This window comes from Lygodium microphyllum, chromosome 5, assembly GCF_053477565.2.
Source record: "Lygodium microphyllum isolate KBCC chromosome 5, Lygodium_microphyllum_v1.1.10, whole genome shotgun sequence".
NCBI lineage: Eukaryota > Viridiplantae > Streptophyta > Polypodiopsida > Schizaeales > Lygodiaceae > Lygodium > Lygodium microphyllum.
Genome location: NC_141139.1, coordinates 51,123,138 through 51,145,685, shown reverse-complemented (window position 1 = coordinate 51,145,685; position 22,548 = coordinate 51,123,138).

Sequence of the window (22,548 nt, the reverse complement as noted above, 5' to 3'; positions counted from 1 at the left end):
CCTACATGTCTAGGAAGAGGGTAAGTGAGGAGCAAGTGTAGGAAGTTGTCATAAACATCAAGCTTCAAAGAGTCAATGAGAACTTAGGCATGGATGTAGAATCATATGCATCCCATGCAAAGACCAAGAGTTTTGACTTGCAAATGGTGGCTCATGCCATGGTGGCCAACTTGCCCTCAAGCTAAGCAAAAGATGATGGATGTGGCAAATCGTCATGTTCATAAAGCCAACATCTCTTCACCTATTGAGACCTTCGAAGGTGGAAAGCAAAGGGAAAGCAAAGAAACGCAAGAATAGCAATTAGGGAAGAGTAAGAACAAGAATTTCAATGAGGATGGCAATAAACAAAACCAAACACCACCTAGAAGATCTACAAACACAAGTAGAGGGTAAAGTCAAATTGAAGCTTAAGGCACCAGTGAGAGGTCATTGGGAATTACTAATGTTTATGACCCATTGGGTGAGCTAGATTCCAACTAATAAGATAAATATGGATATAGTTTCAAGATAGATGATTGTTATTACTTGGAACATGAGGGGTTTCTGATCCATCAATATAGACAAGGAGCTTGCAAGAGAATACTTAGAACAAGAAAACCAAGAGTGCTTATGATCTAGGAATTAAATAAACTGACCTAAAGCAGCTAGTTGACTTTGACTACTAGGGCTACAAATGTATTGCTAATGCAGAAAATAAAGGTAGGGAAGAAACCTTATTGTTAGTGAAGAGATCACTCAAACCTAAAGGAATTGTTATTACTAATGAAGAGAGATCTGCAGTTAGCACTTGCATATGCTTAGATGGAGAGAAATTTTTGGTAATATTAGTGTATGCTCAAAATTCGTCTGCAAATTGAGAGAAGTGTTAGATATGAATGTCATAAATGTAACAAGCGGGATACACACCGACTAGGGTTTAGACACCTAGTCACATTGACCGGGGTATATAAGGTGTAAGAGTCCTAGATTAGGGCAACCAGTTATTATCAAGGCCATACTCTTCACCTTCATCTCTAGCTTCCATGGCTTCCTCCTCCCTTCTCTCCTCTTTCTATCTTTCTCTCTCCTCTTCTAGTCTTCTCCCTTCCTCTTGCTCTCTTTCTCTCTCTTTAGCTCTTCTTCTCTCTCCTCAACTTCTTTCATTACAAGTGGTATCAGATCTTCAATCTTTGGTCCTTTTATTCTTTCCCCTTTCTTTCTTCTCAAATCCCAAAAACCCTAGTTACTCAGCTTACAAGTATAGGTACAACAAGAAGGGCTGCAGTTAACTTCACCTTTTTGGAGCGAGCAAGAGCTATGGCTGGAGACTCAGACATATCTAGAGGTGAAATGGTTAAAATAGCAAGTCGTCACTTCTTTTCATGCAAATTTTAAGGGTTCCAGGCCAAGTTTGGAGTTTCAGGAGTTGGAAGAGGGAAAAAATCCCAATTACTTTTTACCTCAACCCCCCTTCTCTCTCCTTCCTGCAAGCTGCCATGGCTGCCAACCAACAAAAACCTTCCCAAATTGCTCCAGAAATATCCAAACCATCAGCCAACCTTAGAATCTGATCCCCACCATCTCCAGCTCCAGTTTGAACCCCTAGGTGGCTAGGGAATCCCTGCCAAAGGCAATAGGCGCAGCAGCCTGCAATTTGCAGCGCAAATTGTGCTACTGCCCTTGGCTTCCTCCTGCCTCCTGCTCTTGCTCTTGGCCTTCCCCCTGGCACTCTTGGGCTCCTAGGGTAAGGGTTGAACTCCCTCAACAAGATTTGACCTCTCCCCTTCCTCCGACATTGATACTCTACTTGAACCTCTTGCTGAACACCTTGTGGGCAGCCATTACTAATCAGTCCAAGCTATTGATCCAGCCCATAACCTTGGAACTCACACATCAAGAGATATCTCAAGCCCTCTTGACCTCTCCTACTCCAAATGAAGAAATGAAGTTCAGCATGCATGAAAGCTTTGTGGGCACCCATGAAATCCTTGTTGGAGAGATTCGAGATTGCATAGGTTTAATAGCTCAATCCTCTTCGTGTGCATGCATCATACCTCTTCTTGAAATTTATTGTAATGACTAACATTAACCCCCATTTGGTCTTGTGATCTTGGATGAGCCCAAAATGAATAATAGACATTTTAAATTGGGTAAGTAGCAGCCAGTGAGTCACTGGACTGCCAAGGTAACCCCTACCCCTAACCTTTGTCATTCCTTGCATCTCATGAAAAGGCCAAATGACTCCTTTCCACTACATCTCTTAATAAATTTTTTTGTCATGTATACTCTGGTTGAGGAAAAGGGCCGATGCCAGGCGAGGTGGTAAGACAAAAGAGAGGTGACCCTCCCTTACAACTTAAGACCCCGAAGGGGTCCACAACCCGGCCTGGGGAACTTTGCCCACCTCCTGGTGATCTGGAGCCTAATATTTGTATGCAAGTGTAGGTACTTCCATAAGCTCCACTCCCCCTGACCCAATGATCCCTCTTGGACACCCCACAATGCTAATGGCACCCATGTATGACACTTGAAGAGCATGTAGTCAGATGTATGGAGCAAATGTACTTATGCATTAATGGCTAATCCGATGGGTATGCAATGATGCTTAGGATCATGCTCAATATTCCCAGTATGCTATCAACGTTTCTAATCAGGCCCCTTGAACTATGCTCTATCCATGTAAGACCTTGGCAAATAAGGGAAAGGCAGGGCTTTTGGTCACAGTCCTTTAGGACAGTCAAGAAAATCCTATTGCAGAAATTTTTGTTTTGAATCTGGGAGTGAACCCTATAGCTCACCTCAAAGAGGGATTTTTCCGCTCCAGTTTGAAACAAAAACCTCCCCAATCAGAGCTACGGTTTGAAAGTTATGCCCATTTTTGTGCACTAGGATCACTATGGACAAGGTGCAGACTGCCACTCCAGGACAAGCACAATAAATCCATTATAGAAAATTCTAATCATTTTTTGTCACAAAGTTTAATAGCTCATCTCAAAGAGGACTTTTTCCCCTTCGACTTGAGCCAAAAACCTTAGCAATGGGAGTTTCCTACAAAGAGTTATGCCCCTTTTACTAATAGCAAGTCCTGTGGGGACTGCATCCAGATGGCTGGTCAGAAAGGCAAAAGCAAGGCCCAAGAGGAACTACAAAGGGAGATTAGAGACTCCCAGGCCTCCATGAATGAGAAACCAAGCTAGGCACAGGATTGCCATGGTGATATACAGGAGAAAATGCTTGAAACAGATCCGTGCACCCTTCTCAATCACACCCTCTGTCACAGCATGAGCTTTGTCATATGGAACGACATAATGATATGGTCACCAACCACCACCAAATGATGTCCAAGTTTGATGAAGCGATCGAGCACATGGCTCTCTCAAACTTGAAGATTCAACAGACCTTGGAGCAGTTCACTACTCTTGTTGCTCAATTAGCGACCGCTTCATCCCAAGAGAAGGCCAATGACTCTAGGCATGAGTCTAGACATCCTCCACATCAGGAACTGTTGCATGGTCCACAGGGTATACTTGGCACTAAGGGAATTTCCCCTTCTACCTACAAGATCGGTGAACCCTCTTATGTGCATGATGAGCCCCTATTGAATTCCCTCTTCCACCATGCAACCAAGATCCATTTGAGGCCTTCTCCACCCTTGGTTGGATTTTCCCCACTCTCCCTACTAGGAGCCCCCATGCACCCCATATGAATCAACCCCATCAAGGACAATATGGTACAAATGGCCAGCCTGGCAATCATGGATAGCATGGTTATAATGGATAACAAGGGCTTAATGCACCACATGGGATGTATGGACAGCAAGTCATGTATGGCCACCATGGGATGTATGGACAACAAGGATTACATGGGCAACATGGCCCCAATGATCTGCGTGACAAGGTCATCCTAGCAAAGTACAATGGGCAATTCCCCTCACAGTCTACTTGGAGGAATGGACGTCCAAGTTCGAGTCCTACTTCAATATCTACCCCCACACTGATGATCAGAAAATACTTTTTGCTTCTCTCCACTTGGAAGGATTTTGCCACACATGGTGGCGCTATATCAATCGAGAGAATCAGTAGTTCATTGACTGGGAAGATTTTAAAATGCATATGGTCCAAGTTTTTGTGTCCCCTGTGGAAAAAGAGTGGTTGGCAAGACGATGGTACACTCTTGACCAACGTAACCTCACTGTACACGAATACACAAATCTGTTCATGAACTTGACCATGTATGTGGAGAACATTAGTGATGATGCTAAATTGCACAAGTTATCTATGGGTTGAAATTGAACCTATCAGCAAATGTCATGGCCCAAAGACCTACCACACTAATTGATGCAATTGAACTAGCTGAGAGATATGCAAGAAAGTACCATAAGAATGAACATTTTCAGTAAGATCTTGGACACCCCCGCACTCTTTCATGATCAACCTCATATAAGGTGGTTTTCGAGGCACTTCTATGCCCAATAACAACCCCAAGATACTCACTTACCTCGCCATCCATATGCTAACAAAAAAATGGGCACTTTTGGGATAGCATCGAGCTCTAATGCTGAGAATAAGTATGTTGAAAATGAACAGTCTACTGCATCACCTTCCCATGGATCCAATAGCCAACAGTTCATCTCCCCAGATGTTGTGAAGGAATGAAAGGAAAAGGTCCTATGCTTTAAGTGTGGAGATAAGTACACTACTGATCATGCCTCTAAATGCCTGTACAAGACACTAAGGTCAAAGTTCATAGCATGTATGTCATGGAAGATTGGCACACTAAGGAGGAGGACCTGCCCATTGACCAAGCTGAGCCTACGAAGGATGTTGATCAGGAGTAGTTCTATGACCCCGAGGTTGGATTTCCCTTTGACCCAGGCGGTGCTCCATCACAGATACTTGATTTAACATCCCACCCACCTCCCACTTTCCTTTGCTCAATCTCCTTGGACACTTGGATGGGTTCCCGCAACCCCAGCACCCTTCGCATTCAAGGAAGTATCAATGGAAAGCATGTTTTTATCCTTGTGGTTAGTGGAAGAACTCATAGTTTTGTCAATAAATCAGCCATTGATAAGTTGAAGTGCACCCATATGGCATTACACTACCCCTTGAAGGTCCAAGTATCAAATGGAGAAGAAGAAATTAGCACACATGTGTGTCCTGCAATTCCCTTATGCTTGGCCAAAAATTATGTGGCACTGGTTGATTTGATTGCCCTAAATATGGGCCCCATTGATGTTGTATTGGGTTGTAATTGGCTAAAACAATTGGGAAAGATTGCTATGGACTTCTCTCAGCTTTACATGGAGTTTATGATGCATGCACAACCTATCCACCTAGAGGGAGTCCAAGGATTTTCAACTCATTACAGCAAAGCAACTCAAACGGGAGTTTAAGAAATGCTCACAGATTCAACCTTGCAAGCCTTACTTGAGGAATACAATGACCTATTTTAGATGCCTACATCCCTTCCTCCCAAGAGACGAGTGGACCACCCACTTGACCTAGAGGTCCATTCCAAGCCAGTGAATAAACCCCCTTACAAACGTGTGAGCGTAAAGAGGTTGCAAAGCAAATCAAGGAGTTGTTAGAGATGGGTTTCATTGAGCTGAGTTCTTCCCCCTATGCATCCCCTGTCCTCTTAGTCAAAAAGAAAGATGGCTCCTTTCGCATGTGCATTGACTATAGAGACTTGAACAAAATCATGAAGAAGAACCACTACCCCATCCCACGGATTGATGATTTGTTGGATGAGTTGAAAGGGCCATGCTTTTTCACTAAGACTGACTTGCGATCTGGCTACCATGAGATTCGTATGTGGGCCGGAGATGAGCTCAAAACGGCCTTCAGGACTGATCGTGGACTTTATCATTTTTTAGTGATGCCTTTTGGGTTGACTAATGCCCCCGCCACCTTTCAAAGCCTCATGAACAAAATCCTATAGCCCTTTCTGTTCAAGTTTTTGCTTATTTTCTTTGATGACACCCTCATTTACAACAAGTCATCTATGGAGCATTTAACACATGTTCAGAGGGTGTTTGGCATATTAAGAGAGCATCGACTCTTTGCTAAAGAGAGAAAATGCATATTCATGCAGACATCTGTGGAGTACTTGGGACACATTGTGAGAAAAAATGGTTTTCTTTGATGACACCCTCATTTACAACAAGTCATCTATGGAGCATTTAACACATGTTCAGAGGGTGTTTGGCATATTAAGAGAGCATCGACTCTTTGCTAAAGAGAGAAAATACATATTCATGCAGACATCTGTGGAGTACTTGGGACACATTGTGAGAAAAAATGGTATACAGGCTGACCCAAAGAAGGTGCAATGTCTTAGAGGCTAGCCCAGTCCTTCCACCACCACTTCTTTGCATGGCTTCCTTGGTCTCTCTTCATTCTATAGCCGCTTCATTAAGCATTATGCCACCATTGCAGCACCTTTGACTAATTGCTTGAAAAAGAAATCATTCTTTTGGGATGCCACTACAGATCATAGCTTCAAACAATTAAAGGATGTGCTTACTTTAGCCTCCATCCTTGTTTGCCCTGACTTCTCTAAGTTGTTTACCATTCATTGTGATGCCACTAGCTGGGGTATTGGTGTAGTATTGTTACAAGAGCATGGTGTGTGTGGGAGCTTTCGCTCAACCGCCAAGACCTACGGACCGCTTATTGTTTCAAGCGTTCCAAAGGAGCTCTCATGGCCATCTCTCACCTAGCCGACGCGCCGTCCAACCTACGAATGCAATGAACTTACCTTGATGCTTGATCGAGTACCCTCCTCTCTCTCACACTTCGGTAGCTCCATGATTCTTGATGCTAGCTCAAGCATCCTCAAGCCTCCTCCATCTCCAAGCCTCATCCTCCATAGCTGCGCGTGCAAGAGAAGATAATAAGAGAGAAGAGGAGATGGTGGAGAGCTTCACCCTCTTGATTCCTCACTCTCTCACACACTCACTCCCTCACACTCTCACACTCCCTCTCTCAAGAGCATACACAAGCAAGAAGGGGAGAAGAAGAGAGGAAGATGAAGACTAGCTTTGCCACACCAAAGAATGAGCTCTTCATTCACTTTTCAACTTTATATACAAAACCCTACTTCCCTTTTGGGCGGTCATTCCCTTTTTCCCTTTTTTACATGGCCGGTCATAGCCCAGCAGGCCCTGTTTTCCATTGTTCTTTTCTCTTCCTTGCTTCCTTTTCACTACCCTTCTATATTTACAAATAGCACGGGTGAGAGCCCGTGCCGGCACTCTTTTACAAGATTTTAGGGTGCGCTTTTTACGCGCCTTTCCCTTTTTGTGGTTGCCTTGGTCTTTAACGGTTGTCCTTGCGCTTTTGGGCTTTTCTCCTTCTTTTCCTTCCGTCGGGCTACCTTCTTTCCGCCTTTGCCCTGCGTCTTTTCCACTTTCTTTTGCTCTCGTCATGTTGGGGTTAACATTACCCCCCTCCTAGATGAGTGCCAATCCCATGGCACTTACTGGCGCAGGGAGCAAGTGGTGGTAAGCACTGAAGACTTCGCGGGGACAGGGGCTTGGGGTCTGCCCTGGTGACTGGGTATGCGGGGGTTGGTTGGGGATGCCGCGTTGGATGATTTTGCCGGCTCGCTAGATGCTGGGTGGGCAATTAGCATGGGAGGTTGATGAAGAATGAATGCCACTTGGGTTGTGGTTGTCAACACCTGCAATTGAAAACCTGTCAGGTGGTCTCTCCCTAGGGGTGGTGCTAGCCTCTGTATTGTGCACAAGACTTAGTTTGGGAGACAGGTCGAACTCTAAGCAAGCTGAGAGTGTTGTCTTGCACTTGAGGACCCAAACTGTGAATTAGTTCTGTGTAGGTATTATATGAGTGCCGTGCGTGTGCATATTTAAATATTACGTAGTTAGGAGACTGGGCGGCGGGGGTCGCATGGAGCAGAAGGGTGGTAATGGAGAGATGAAGTACACCTTTGACTGTGTTCAGGACTTGCTTTTTTTTTTTTTTTTTTTTGCCATGGTTACATGGGGGCAGCAGCACAAGGGATAATGGGAGTTCTACCCCTCATCATCCGAATGGTGGGGAAGGGTGGGCGGAGGCCAGGGGGGCTTGTTGAGGAACTTTCAGCTTAGCAAGTAGCCTTTAGTGTGGAGGCGGGTTTTAAGGGTGGTGGTGGAGAGAAAGGGGTGGTTCCACTGTGTGAACTTGCTGTCATTCACGTCTTCCAGCAATGCACCACAGAAGGATGGCAAAAGGGCAGCACGCATCATGAGACGAGTCATGGTGGTGCTGTCTATGGCATTGGGATCAAAATAAAGGGGCGGAAGGTGGCGCTCTTGGGGTGCAGGTTCCTGGTGTACTAGGATTCTAATTAATCTAAGGTAGCTACAGGTGGTGATGAAGGCTGGGTCAGGGCAAGAAGAGAATTCAGTAAGGAATTTATTTATGGAGTTGTACAAGTCGGGCAGGGTGAAGAGAAGAGTGTTCCTATGGGAAGTGGTGTTGGCATATAAATAACGGGAAAGTCAAACCTACCGTGGATGGACGGGTTAAAATCCACTCCTACCCTTCGAGGAAACGGCATAAAGGTGGGGTCATTCCTTTCCGAAGGGAGGGTGTTGCAAAACGCCATCCACGCCTCCAGGTTGACGTCAAAAATGCGTTGCCTCCAGATGGGTTGGAAACTATAGCCTTCCATGGTGCGAGGTACGTGGAGGACTTTGTCATGCCAAAATTCGCGGTCCTCGGCCCCCAAGCAGTTGGGTGGGCCTCACGCTCTTCTAACCATCTAGCCTTGAGCCGGGCCCCCATGGCGATGACATCCTCCACCAACTGAATGGGCAGTACCCTATTCAGGGCGGTGGGAAACTCAAAGCATAGGTCGAAGGGGTACTCAACGGGGGAGTCTTACTGCTCCCAGATAATCATCTCAGTGCGGTACTCAACGGGGGAGTCTTGGGTGGTGCGCAGCGGGAAAGGGGCAGGCTGTTTCAGGGTGGGTCTGGCCTTGAGTTTTCTTCTTGCCTTCTCCACCAGTTCCTTCCTTCGGGTGGTGTGGGCCGCTCTTCATTCGGCGGGTGCGTCATGGGGTGGCACTTCTGTTTGTTGGGGTTGAGGGGGTGGCAGGGCATATTCCTCGTCTTGAGGCCCTAGTTCAAGCTCGGGCTCACCCCCTTCTGCTTGCTCCTCCTCCTGTGTTTTCTCCTCAGTGAACCCCAGGTCATCCATCTCCTGTGTTGTCAGTCCTGCTTGTGCTAGACATTTCCTTTGTTCCTCCAGGCTCTGCGGAGGGCCTCCTAGTTGCAGTGGTACGTGCAGGCCTGCCGTAAGGGCCTTGCGCGCAATGGTTAGCTTTCTCTGCAACTGATCATTGGCCTCTTCTGTTTCTGAGTGGGTGGTGTGGAGTAGCGTGTTGATGAAAGTGCGTTGCTGGGCCATCATAGCAAGTTGGGCTGCCTCTGCCTGGTTTTCAGCCATCACTTTGTCGCCCTTTGCCTTGGCCAGTCGATGTGCTAGGTCCCGCACTCTCTACTCGTTATGATTTGCCCATTCCTTTGCCCGCTTCTCCATGTCTTCCAAGATTTCCCCCTGTCGGAGGGTCATTGCCATAAGCTGTTGTTGTTGGGCTTCGAGATCCTGGTGCAAGCGGGACTGCTCTCAGTGCTGCTCTGCAATCTGCTCGTTGAGTTGGTCCCGCGTCGCCTGTAACCTGCGCACCTGTTCTGCCCTCAATTGATCCAGCTCTACAATGTCTTGTCTAATTTTTTCGAGCTGGCTCTGCGCCTCCAAGTTGGTTGTAGATAGCTGGTCATTTCTGCGCTGAAGGTGGGCATTTGTCTCCCTCTCCCTGGTGAGATGCTCCATTAGGATTTTCCTTCGTCCTTCCCAGGTAGCATCGCACTCCTTCAGGGTTTTCAGCTCCTCCACCTCCTTGGTGATGGCCTCCTCCTTAAGCACAGCAATTTCTTTTTGATATTCTATTATTTGCCTTACTTTGTCCAGTTGGAGGGCAGCTTGTGATTCGCGCTCCGCTGCCAGCTCTTCCACCGCCACCCTCCTTTCCTGCCTGGCTATTTGCAACTGCGCGAGCAGCTCCTTTACATAGTCATCATAGTGGCCTGTTGGGGGTGGGGAGTGGGGCATGATCGTAGTGGTGGCAATCTCCTCCACTTTTTGTCTTTTCTCCTCTGGCCCTGGCTCCAGCTCGGTCGTCGCTACCCTTTTGGCCCCTGAGACTGGGGTGGCCCCGGCTGCTTCCCTTGCCAACTCTCTTTCCACTAAGAATTGTAGCCAAGTGACTACATTGCTTTCATCTACCTTTGCGGTGTGCATCAAGGCGGCTGTGTGAGGGGGCGTCACCTTGAGGGGAGTGGCTTGCGTGGTTGGTGCGAGGAGAGGGGAGACGGGTCTGACCGGGTCTTTTCCCTTCCCTTCTGTAGGAGGCGGCGGCACAGGTTCCGGCACACCAGTGCTGGGGCCGGGTGCTTCAGATTCGGATTGGTATGCCCTGCCCGCTCCCTCTATGTCTTTCCTACGCTGTTCCTCGATGGAGCGACGCGTTGCTAGCTCCAATTCTTCTTCTTCTCTCCTCCTCAGCTCTTCCTCAGCTCTTTTTCTTCTTTCCTCTTCTTCTCTTACCGACTCTCTTCGGGCCCATTCGAGCTCCTCCTGCTCTTTTCTCCTTCACTCCTCCTCTCTCTTTCCGTATAGGGCTTTGGTCCGTTGCTCCACTTTCCTTTCTGGTGCAGCCTGGCGTTCTTCCTCCTTGTCGGTGTCTGTCTCTGTTTCATCCGACTGTTCCTCCGGTTGGGGCTGGGACTGCGACGGTGATTCGCCTCCTTTTCCACCGCCTCCCTGTTTGTCCTCTTCCGCACGTCCCTGCCCTATTGCCTCGTGGAGGATCGCAGTGAGGACACCTCCAAAACCTACGGTGGAGGCCTTGGAGGATGAGGCCTTGCGGGTTGATCGAGGTGAGGGGGACTCTCCTACTACGGCCCTTCCTCCTGTTGCCAGGGCCTTTGCTGAGGTCTCAATCGTCCTTCTCACGAAGCCGTTGAGGTTCACCTCATCCAGTGCCTGAGCCGCGATGCTTTTGAGTAAAGGCACATTTATCCTGGACATGATGCTATTGTACCGTTGACTCGAAAATAGGATATGCATCATTTTTACCTGCAGTTGGATCTCTGGATCAGGGATGTCTGCCAAGTTGACTCCGTCGTTGGTGTGGACTTTCACTTTGTCCATTCCCAACATGGCATAGACCTCCCTTTTCGGCTTCTTCTCCACCTTGTTCGGAAGCTCTAGAGCTCTTTCTACCAGTTCAGTGGTGAATTCAACCTGCACCTGTTTGGTGGCTCCCACGTCCCGTACTGTGATGGTGCCTCTGTTTTTGTTGAAGGTGCATAGGAACTCTGCGCACAGGGCATAGTCTATTCTCCGGCCCACTGCTTCCAGATACCGTTGTAAGTGGCATTGCTCCATGATCCGTCGCACCGCTAGTTCCTCAATAACCACATCTTCCAAGTTGAATATGTGGTGGAACTTCAGCTGATTGAATGCTCTGATTTCCACCGTGAGGCCGTACTGCACCTGTTCCTCCTCCGAGAAAGGGAGTTTGCCAGCTTTGTCTTGGCCTGCCATGGTCACTACCTATACATTCAGTCAATTCACTCCTGAGTATTTTTGGCAACCAATTCGTAGGACAACCATAGTAGATTTTATCATTTATAATCATGATTTTTTCTTTTTAAACTTCTATCACCTGTTTCTGCATGGCATTTTAATTTGAAGCTTTTTCATGCGTGGTTCACTTTTTAGTTTTAACTTTCATGCTTGGTTTGCTTTTTAGATTTACTGATTTACTGTCCCATCCCCCTTGTGGAAAAGAAAAATCCGTCCCAGGATTGGGGTGTGGGTCCAAGGCGTTCAGGTTATTTTGTGGAGGAGCCAATCATAGAAGTTGGGGTTATATCCGAGGTGTGCAGAGTGGTCCAGGTCACAGGGTCGGATGCCTACGTGGGTGATGTATGTGAGGACATCGGTGAGGAAATCTCCGGAGTTGATCCGACTTGCGATGTGGAGCTCTTCTTCTGTCAGGATGCGATCGAGATAAGGGTGTCCTAAGATATGATCATCCATGGTTTGACCTCGAAGAGTGGTTAACACTCGATACGAGGTGGGTGCGATGTATGTGGGATCATACTCGGCTGTCTTGATGGCTCGGCGTTGGTCATTATGCGGCATCCTTCCATTGCCCATTTTAATCGAAGAGTGTACCACTGCTTCAAGAAGGGAGATTCAGTGTCCGCGAGGTGGGACAACCTTGCTGTTTCTTGGCTAGTGAGGCCGGACGTCATGCGCGGGTCAAACGATGGGATGAGGCGTTGCTTAATGGCTTGCTCTTTGGAGACCTCGCGAGCAAGTAGCTCAGCGATAGAGTGTGAAGCTTGTGCGAAGGCGAATTCAAACATCTCCCAAGAGCAAGGCATGGTGCGCACGTCCGTTGCAAGGGGTTCCGCTAACAATCCCAAGTCTAGGCGGTCATAGCTAAGGGCCAGTGCCACAAAGGTGGCGTCGAGTTGTTTGATGCAGTCCACAACGTCATCCCCTGTGTCCTCGACGAGGTCCGCGGCCAGCGTTAGGAATGACTTCCGTTCATAGGAAGGCTTAAGGCCGGCGGGTGGTTGAGGTTTGCTGGGGCTAGAGGTTCTGTCGGCACAGAGCTGCTGCTGGGGGCCTGTTTGAGTCAGCAGCTCGGCCAACGGTCAGATGGATGGGTCGGGGTTGATCTTAGGGACCATGCTAGGCCAGTCGGCAGGGCTGCTGGGTTGCGGGCCAGGGTGGTTGGGTGATACCGCCGACAGTAGTGGCCGGTGCTTGGGCCGTTGGTCATTTATGACGCTTGTGGGATGACTCGCAAAGGAGTCGGATGACTGGGGTGGATTCTGCGGTTTGTGGTCTTGAAGTGTCAGAGGACAAGGCCTTGCGATTGACGTAGGGGCAGGGCTCGTGTCAGTTGGGACCTTGGGGACCCACAGCAAGGCATTCCCTTCATAGTAGCCTTGTGCACGCAGCAAGATTTTAGGGACCCGTATTTTCTTAACCACGCGGCGCTTGTGATGATGGCGTTTTGGTCTTCTAGGTTTAGGTTTGTATGTGTTTCGCGGACCCGCGCGTCTAGTTCTAGGCTGATCCTGAGGCTCCTTCGGCACCCAGTGCAAGCGAGTCTGTTGGGGTTTTGCCTTAGGTTTGGCGGGTTGCAGTGCATGGGGATCTAGGTGTAGTAAATATGCACGGCCCTCCTTCTTAGTCCTATGTGTGGCTATTTCTAATGATGGTCCGTTGAGCAATGCTGGGGTTACGAGGCGCTGGTTGAAAGTCGTGACAATAGCCACATTCCCGATTGTTAGGTGGATGCATTGTGACTCATAATCAACATTGCAACGGGTCTGCTTTTTAAAAGTTCGCCCGAGCAATGACTCTGTGCCTACCTCCCTGGCATCGGGTAGGACATAGAACAGCATGGGAATAGTTTCAGTCTCGATAGAAACGGCAACCCTGCATGTGCCGAGGAGCGGGTAGGATTGGGCCCCATATGGGTTCAATCTGGCTGTTGTGGGATGAAGTGTTGGTGCGCCAAGTTGGGTCCAATGCTCATGCGTCAAGATGTTAAAATCCACCCCCTCGTCGATCAGGGCGTTGAAGGAGCACGTTTGCTTGGCCGTGACAGTGATGCGGAGGTAGGCGGGTTCTACAAGCTCGTCCTCATTTTCACCGATTTCCGTAAGTGTGGCCACTCGTATTTTAACGTGCATTTCCACCATTGGTTGTTCATGTAGTGGGTGCGTGGGCGGATAGTACTTTTTGATTCGACTGCCGTTAAAGAAGCCGATTCCCTCTCCATCCAGTGTTTCCAACTCGACATTACGAGTTCGGCTGATTGCGTGGACCTTAAAGGGCCCAAGACCTCTGAATTTCATCTTCTGTTTGTGTCCTTTAACTGAATAGAGGAGCACTAGGTCGCCCGGCTCAAACTCTCGTTGCTTGACGTGCTTGTCAAACCAGGTTTTGCGTCTATCTTTCTCACAAATAAGCGCGTGGGTGGCTAGTAGACGTACCTCTGATAGGCATTCTAGCTCGACTAAGCATTGCATCCATGCCTCCCTCCCCTCCCATCGTTCTTGTAGTGCTATCCGCAGGCTAGGGACAAAGAATTCTAATGGAAGAATAGCTTCGGTCCCATAGGTTAGCCTGAAAGGCGTTTGTCCGACGGTTGTCTTATAAGCTGTTCGGTAGGCCCACAGAGCTGCCATCAACTTGTTATCCCAGTCACTTCGTGAGGCTGAGACAACTTTGGTCAGGAGAGTGATGAGAATTTTGTTGGTTGACTCAGCCTGGCTATTAGCCTGAGGGTAGTATGGTGAGGATTTGCGATGGATGATGAGGAAAGTGGATAGGAGATGGGCTATCACTTCATTGATGAAATGCATTCCCTGGTCGCTGACCAATTCGATGGGGCACCCAAAATGCGAGATTACTTGTTCCCATAAAAACTTGGCAGTTGTCCTAGCGTCATTTTTCCGTGTGGCCCTCGCCTCCGCCCATTTGGTGAGGTAGTCCGTGGCTACCATATGTATCTAGCCTGTGAATATTGTGATGCAGGGCTGATGGGTCCTATGAAGTCAATGCCCCACTTTTCGAAAGGTTAGTGAGCGATGATCGCGGTTAACTCCATCTGATCTTTACGGACCGGGACCCTTGTCCATTGGCACTCATCGCAGTGTTTGACAAATTGTAAGGCATCCTGGAAGAGCGTGGGCCACCATAGCTGGGACTGCAACACCTTTCGTGCTGTCGTGTCCCCGCTAAAGTGTCCTCCTGTAATGCCGCTGTGCGCCTCTGAGAGCACATCGTGCATCTCATGCTCACATATGCATCTACGTAGCAAACCATCTTGCCCCAGCCTATAAAGCTGGGCTGCAATCAACTGATAGGGCTGGATTTTTAGGATTAATCGCCTAAGCCGTGCCCATTCCATTGGTCATTCGGGCAGCCCATGCTCGAGTACTTGGACTATGTCGTCTACCCAATATGATATCAGGTCGGCCCTGAATAGGTCTTTTTCGTCGGATATGCGAAATAAGTGGCTATCTGGTAATTCGTCCACTATGCCTTGTCCAGCAGCTTCTCCTGTGGGTACTCGGGACAGATGTTCAGCCATGTAGTGTTGTTTTCCCTTCTGTACTACCACTGAGAAGTCGAATTCCAGGAGCAGGAGAAGCCATCGGGCTATACGTCCTGTAGCGCAAGGTTTGTTGACTAGATAGAGCAGAGCTTGATGGTTGACAAAGAAGGTGAAGGGGGTGGCAAGCAGGTAATGCCGGAACTTCTTCACGGTGAACACCATGGCTAATCCCTCCCTTTCTGTTGTTGAATAGTTCATCTCTGTTTCAGTGAGCTGCCTACTTGCAAAACTCACTGGGTAATCTAAGTTATGCTCACCAGGTTGGCACAGTACCGCCCCCACGGCAAACTTAGAGGCGTCGATGTGTACGTGGAATGACATAGTCCAATCTGGGGGTCGTAGGATAGGTGCTGTTGTTAGGGCTTTTTTCAGTTCCTTGTAGGCTCGTTGGCAGGCTTCGGTCCACTCGAAGGCAATTAGCAGCTTGTACAATGGCCTAGCGATCAGCGCGTAGTTTAGTACAAACCACCGGTAGTATCCTGTGTGACCTAAGAAGCATTGAACCCCCCTATAAGTACTTGGGGGTGGGAGGTCCATGATAACCTTGACCTTTGAGAAGTCCGTGGCAATGCCGTTCTTGGATACCACGTGTCCCAGGATGCAACCGTGCTTTACCCAAAACTGACATTTCAGGGGGTTGAGAGAGAGACGATATAAACGACACCGTTCAAAGATCGCGCGGAGTTTTTCGAGATGTTGGTTCCAGGCCGAATGGACACATGGGTCATCGACGAAGACCTCCAACTCCTTGCGAAGCATGTCCTTGAATATGGTGCACATGAGGCGTTGAAAAGTGGCAGGGGCATTGGTCAGCCCGAATGGCATGACTACATAGGCAAAGACACCCCACTCAGTGGCGAAGGTGGTCTTGTGCCTATCTGCAGGGTGCACTTGCACCTGATTGTATCCCGAGAAGCCATCCAGGAAACTATAGGCTTCCTTACCTGCCACCCTCTCAAGCATGTGCTTAGTGTACGGTAAGGGGTAGTTGTCTCTCTTTGTCGCTGCGTTTACTTTCTTGTAATTGACGCACACTCGAATCTTGCTGTTTTTCTTCATCACAATGACTATGGGTGATACCCAGTCCGTGTGCTCAATTTCGTAAATGAACCCGGCTCGCATCAACTTGTCAATTTCCTCCTTGACAGCATGGGCGTGCTTGGGATTCATGGGGTATGGTCGCTACTTGACCGGCATTGCATCCGTCGTCATGGGTATGTTGTGAGTCACAACACTCGAATCTACCCCTCATAGCTCGTCTAGAGACCAAGCAAACACATCCCGGTACTCCCGCAAAAGAGTGATGAGGCTGGATTCTTCCTCCGTGGTCAGGTCCTCGGCAATGAACACCGGTCGGGGTGTTTCTCATTCCAGGGCTAGGTTTATCTCCTTGACCTTGGCTGGCCCTTCGATGGGTTCGCGGATTTGCCCTTGGCGTTTGGCACTTAGCAGAACCACCACCCTGTCCCCTCTTTTGAATTTTGAAAAGCGCTTAGGGAGGTCTCGCAGCTTTCGTTGCTCTTCCGATCGCACATCGTTGGGGCGCTATGCTTTATTCTGTCGTAGCTGTCGGTGCCTCAGGTGGATGGGTAGATCTCCCCTGGTGCGTCTGGCCGTGGGTGGCCTAGGGATTTCTGGGTCATCCTCCGAAGTAACTTCAGATTCAGAGTCGAATTCCTCATTTTCACTAGGGGAGGTGGTCTCCCCTGGCGGCTGCAGTTCGGAGGGCGACTCGGTTCTAAGCAAGGCTGCCGCTTTTGGTTGGGTCAGGCCGGCTTGCTTAAAATCCACAGCCCCCATCTGTTCCAACCAAGCACGATCGCATTTCACACACATGACCCCTTGGTCCATCCTAAGGGCCGGCCTCGGCTGTGGTTTTGCATCTACTCGAATTTGCTCAATCTCTTGTCCTTCGGTATCATATTCTACCGTGTCCATCTCACCCTCACTTTCTTCATCGAAGGGTTGGCAATCTTCGTATTCGTCGCCAGAATCCGCCTTGCTGGACTGCTCATCGTTCGCCAAGGCCTGTTCTGCCTCATTTTGTTGGTCGGGGACCAATGCCCAGTTGTATCTAAGATTTAGTTCATGCACTCTGGTCCACTTCCATTCGGGTTGTTCCAAGAGGTCTTGGAGCGGCTTGAGGTTGGCGGCTGCATTGCGCTCCAGTCGGTCCATTAGATGCCCCAGTATTCCCTGAAGTTCCCTCCTATTGGTTGGCACTTGGAAGGTGATAGGCTTAGGTCTGTCATGGAGGCTTGCTGCCATCATGTAGACAGGTGTGGGCTGTGTTTCTCTTGGCTTGCCAACTGTTTTGATAGCCTGCTCATACGCTTCATGATCTGAGAACGATAAATCAAGTGTAGCGAGAACATACATTCAATCCCGCTCGTCCTCTGGGCAAGGGATATACTTCGTCAAGGACCCACAGGGTGCCTTGTTCTGGTTGGTTCCTTTGAGTAGAATGGAGATGGTATCCAGGTCGACTAGTGAGGTCTTCCAAGTGTCCATCTCTATTCTCACAGCGTCAGTTCGGTTGCCTAAGAAGATCAGGTTGTTACCCCAGTCTTCGATAACTCTGGCATTGCGCATCCAGGTTCGACCCAGTAAGATATCATAGTCCACTCCCTTCATGATGATGAAGTCGATAGAGAACTGGATTCTTGCAATCTTTACTGGCCAATTCTTCAAGACCCCGAATGGTCTCACTCGCATGCCATTTGCTAGCATGACGTTAAACCGGGTGGTTTCGACAGGCGGGTTTCCCCACTTCTATAGCACTGCATAGTTAAGCACACTGACCCCCGCTCCTGTGTCCACAATCCCCCTTCTCGTTGTATCCCCCAAGGCTAGGACTGGCAGGACTGCATGCATTTCTGAGCCCTCCCAGACGGCGTTGATGTGCAAGGACTTAGGGCTTGAGTGTAGCGTCAAACTTGGCAAGTGCATTTCCGCATCCTGGTCTTGAGCATTTCCTAGGGCTTGCTCATGTGGTCTTTCGATCCACCGTTTGAGGTCCTGCCACAGGGTAGAGTGCTGCCTGAGCAGCTCTCCCAGTGCAACCGTTACAGGGGTGGTCACTAGTGTGGTTAGGAGATCGCTAAACACCTATCCTGCCCTATGTTCAGACTATCCGGACCAATGGCCACGGCTGTCCTGTGGTTCTGTTACGTCTAGGCCTAGCCTTGTCCTTGTCGGTACTGCTTGTGGCGTAGCCGCCTCGGCAGACTTAGGGTGGGGTAGCGATGACGGCGCACTCATGCTGGAGAGGTCCTTGATCTCATCCTCCGTGATGGGCTCGACGTCCTTGAGGTGCTGTTGAGCCTCCCTCACCCATTCCTTTACCTTTTCTATGGCTTCCAATTGCCGCCTGGGGTGTGGGTATTCCCCTACCTTAGCGCTCTCCGGTTGCGCAGTTCTAGGGGATGAAGTTTCTGCCTCTGCATCTGAGACTTTCTTGCCATGGGGCAAGGTCGTAATGCTGTCGGTTTTTAGTGTGACCTTAGCCTCTGACCTCTTCTTTTTTCGCCTACGGCTTTTCTTTCCTACAGAGGTAGCGTCGAGATTGCTAGGTCCTGGCAGAGAGACGCCGGCCTACTTCGTTTGTGCTCGGGTCATCACTCGTAGGGGGATAGGTGTGGCCTCCCCATCGGGGTTTTCAACACCAAACAGTCCTAGTGGGACAGACGGCAAATTAGCTGTACCAAAAGGCGGCTTCCGTTTTGGGCAATCTATGAAAAGATGAGTGATTCCGCACTCTGCACACATTTGGTCGGCTTTGTCCCTATTTTGCTGCTCTCTTTCTGGGCACCGTGAGGAGACATGACCGGGATGTCCACATGTCCAACAAGTGACTGGATCCGGTGGCTGCCCTCCCAGGCCTCTACCCTGTCCTCGTCCTAGTGCCATCACTGGTACTGGTCGGTAATCCATGAGGATTGCATTGCCCTCGTCGTCATGCGAGACGTACGGGTATATGTAGGTTTCTTCGTCACTGGGCTCCTCTACGTAATGCACAGGAGCATCGCTTGGTGGGTGGGTCACATAGGGACTAGGCGGCCTAGGGATACCGGTAGGGTTTATGTCCACCCTAGGGACCGCTGGCTTTGTGTTGTTAGGTGCTGGTAGGGCAAGAGGAGCTCCCCTTCCGTAGAATGGCTGTGGCCTGTTAGCCGGATAGAGCTGGCCGTAGGGCTACGTGTATGGTAGTCTTCGTGGTAGTCTGCAATGTGCGGCATCATGGCCGAACCTTCCGCAGTTAGTGCAGGGTCTTGATCTAGGGTCCTGACATTCTGCTGGCAGGTGGTTTCCTCCACAGTACACGCACTGGGCGTGCGGACGCGTAGGTCGCCTTAACATGTCCTGTATTTTGGCCAGTTCTGTCTTGACCTCGGCCAAGCCATGGTCTGCCTCGGCGGCCTTCCTCTTATCGTGGGATGACGCGTTGGATCGCTCGCTAGAGGTTGGCGTTCGTTCTAAACTCCGTGGGTTGATGTCTTCCGGGTTCGACCTCCTGGAGCTCCGCTCCCTTAGCTGGTCATCGACCCTAATGGCCTCCTCAAAAACCCTAGCCACCACGTCCCTTTGCAAGCTCGAATTGCCCGCTAGTGCTTTGTAAAATTCTTCATCCCGAATCCTGCTGATGAACACGGTTGACACTGCCATGTCAGTCGGTCTTTCGCCCAAGGGGATTCTCTTAAGGAGACTTCTAACATGGGTCATGTAGTCGCGGATGCCCTCCTTCTCCTTCTGCTTGACGTTCATCAGACGCACTAGCAGGTTGTCAGAGTATCCGGGTTCGGCAAACCTCTTGACGAAGAGGTCCTTGAGGTTATTGAAGTTGGCTCGTTCTATATCATCTAGACTTGTATACCACGTCCTACCCTTATCGCTTAAGCAAAGTCCAAATGCTTGCAAACGTTGGGTCTGGTCGTTGAGGCCATTGGCTTCGCAGACCTACTCGAACTGCTCAACAAAGCTGTACGGGTCATCCGGTGGTTGGTACTTGTCGAGTTGCTTAGCAACAATAGGTATTTTGGCTTGGCTCTTTGAACCCTGGGTTGCCCCTAGTCCTGCAAGTAGTGAGGTTGCTAGCGCATCGGCATTTTGTTCGGCCGCGGTGTTATCGAGCAGCCGTTTCATGAGGAGTCTAGCGTCAGGTCTCCCTTGAGTGCTCTTTCCTAGTCTGTTCGGTTTCGGCCAACCAAGTTCAACACTCGCTGCACCTCATGCAGCTCCATGCTTTGCCTTAGGCTCCTGGCTTGTTGGTCCCTATTATAGTCTGCTATGCCCTGCAATGCCTTGCGGGCTAGCCTCCTCTCCTCCTCTAGGTCTGCAATGATTGCCTCCGCTGTCCTGCCATGGTGTTCGTACCAAGTGTGCGCATCGTAACTGCTCACCATTTGCTGTATGGCTTCCGAAAATGCGCTAACATCTAGCTCCCCTACAAACCGATGATCTGAACCTCCCTCTATCATGGTAAAATTCTCGCGCCTGGTTGTCAGTCAAATCCTTGTCGTTGTTGCTCCTTGCTTGATCCTGCCCTGCGCTCTATGCATCTATCACGCTTGGGTTTTCTCCTAGTGGTGGGTTTTTTGGCAATTTATCTGAGTGAGTTCTTTTTTAATTCTTGAATGCAGCGCTCAACTTAGGGTCACTCGTAAGTGTGTTATCCCTCGTGCACTCGTGCTCAAACAGGCTTTCGACTTTCCTAAGTGCTCTTCAAGTGCGGAAATTCAATCTGAGTGATGTGAGTGCTTCCCCTGCATCTTACTCACTCTTGCTTGTTTTGGGCCTGACAGGCTTGCTACTCTAGTCCTGGCCGCCTTATGGGTCACTAGGGGAGTGCCCCAGTGTGTCCCTAGATGGGTCAAGTTTTTTTTTATTTGACTCTGGGAGTCGCGGACGTCCGATTTACCAGTGGTCCAATCGTGGGGATCGGACCAAGTATGTTAGGGCGAAGTGGGGGTTTTAGGGTCTGCATGTCCGATTCTCAAGAATCGGATGGGCGAGTGTGCGAGGGATCGGTCCGATCCTAGGAGGTCCGATTCCAGGAGGTTCGATTCTAGGAGGTCCGATCGGACCGGTCAATCCAATTCCTTCTGGTCCGATTATGGATGGGTCCGATTCTAGGGGTCGGACGGGATATGGTCGACTGGTGATGTGTATTACTCCGTTCGATCGGACCGGGTGGGTCCGAGTCAGAGCGTCCGAGTGGTCCGAGTAGTTGAGTCGGACAAGTTGGTCCGAGCATCCGATTTTAACAAAAAGGGGCCTGTCGGTCCGAGTGCCATGTGGCGCGTCCGAGCGGACCAGTTAGTCCTAGTCTAGTGATTGAACGGGTTGTTCCGATCGGACGATTGTCCGAGTGTCCGATTCTGGGAATCGGACATTGGGTCGGTCGTCCGATTCCGTCGGTCCGATGGGTCACGCACACCGATTTGCTCGATTTTCACTAGGTGTATTATCCTATTGGTCGTGCAATCACCCCGCGACAGAGCTGGAGTGGGGCAGACGAGATCGATTACCTGAAGTCGCCGAATGCGATGTCCTCCTAGCTCCAGTCGATCGGGCTGCCCAGCTCGCTCACTCTCTCACTCTCTGTCTCCTCCGCTCTCCGTTGGTTGGAAATGGGGTCCTCTTGCCCTCCCAGAGTTTTATACTCTGCTAGTTCTGCCCTACACACTACAAGTTCCTTCCCTGGTGTTTCTTATGCCGTTACCTTGCATCTTCTCCATTTTTTTTCCCTTTGTTCCTGTGATTTTTTCCCTTGTTTCACAGCAACAGCCCTCTGCCTTTTCGTGTGTGATTTCCTACTGCTAATCTATCCTAAACACATCCTGAATCAAAAACAAAACACTGAACTAATTTCTCCATGTTTTCCAGTCATTAATAACCAGATTGTTCCAAACCACTTACCTGTTCTGAAGATCAAAAACACCAGACTTCCTACCTATCTCAAGCTCCGTTTCAGGGTGAATGCCCTACTTCGATGCTCGATATGGGGCGCGCGAGTGCTCAAGCTTGAATCCATGGTCTCGGCAACGGAATGAAAATGTGGGAGCTTTCACTCAACCGCCAAGACCTACGGACCGCTTATTGTTTCAAGCGTTCCAAGCGAGCTCTCATGGCCATCTCTCACCTAGCCGATGCGCCGTCCAACCTACGAATGCAGTGAACTTACCTTGATGCTTGATCGAGTACCCTCCTCTCTCTCACACTTCGGTAGCTCCATGATTCTTGATGCTAGCTCAAGCATCCTCAAGCCTCCTCCATCTCCAAGCCTCATCCTCCATATCCGCGCACGCAAGAGAAGATAAGAAGAGAGAAGAGGAGAAGGGAAGA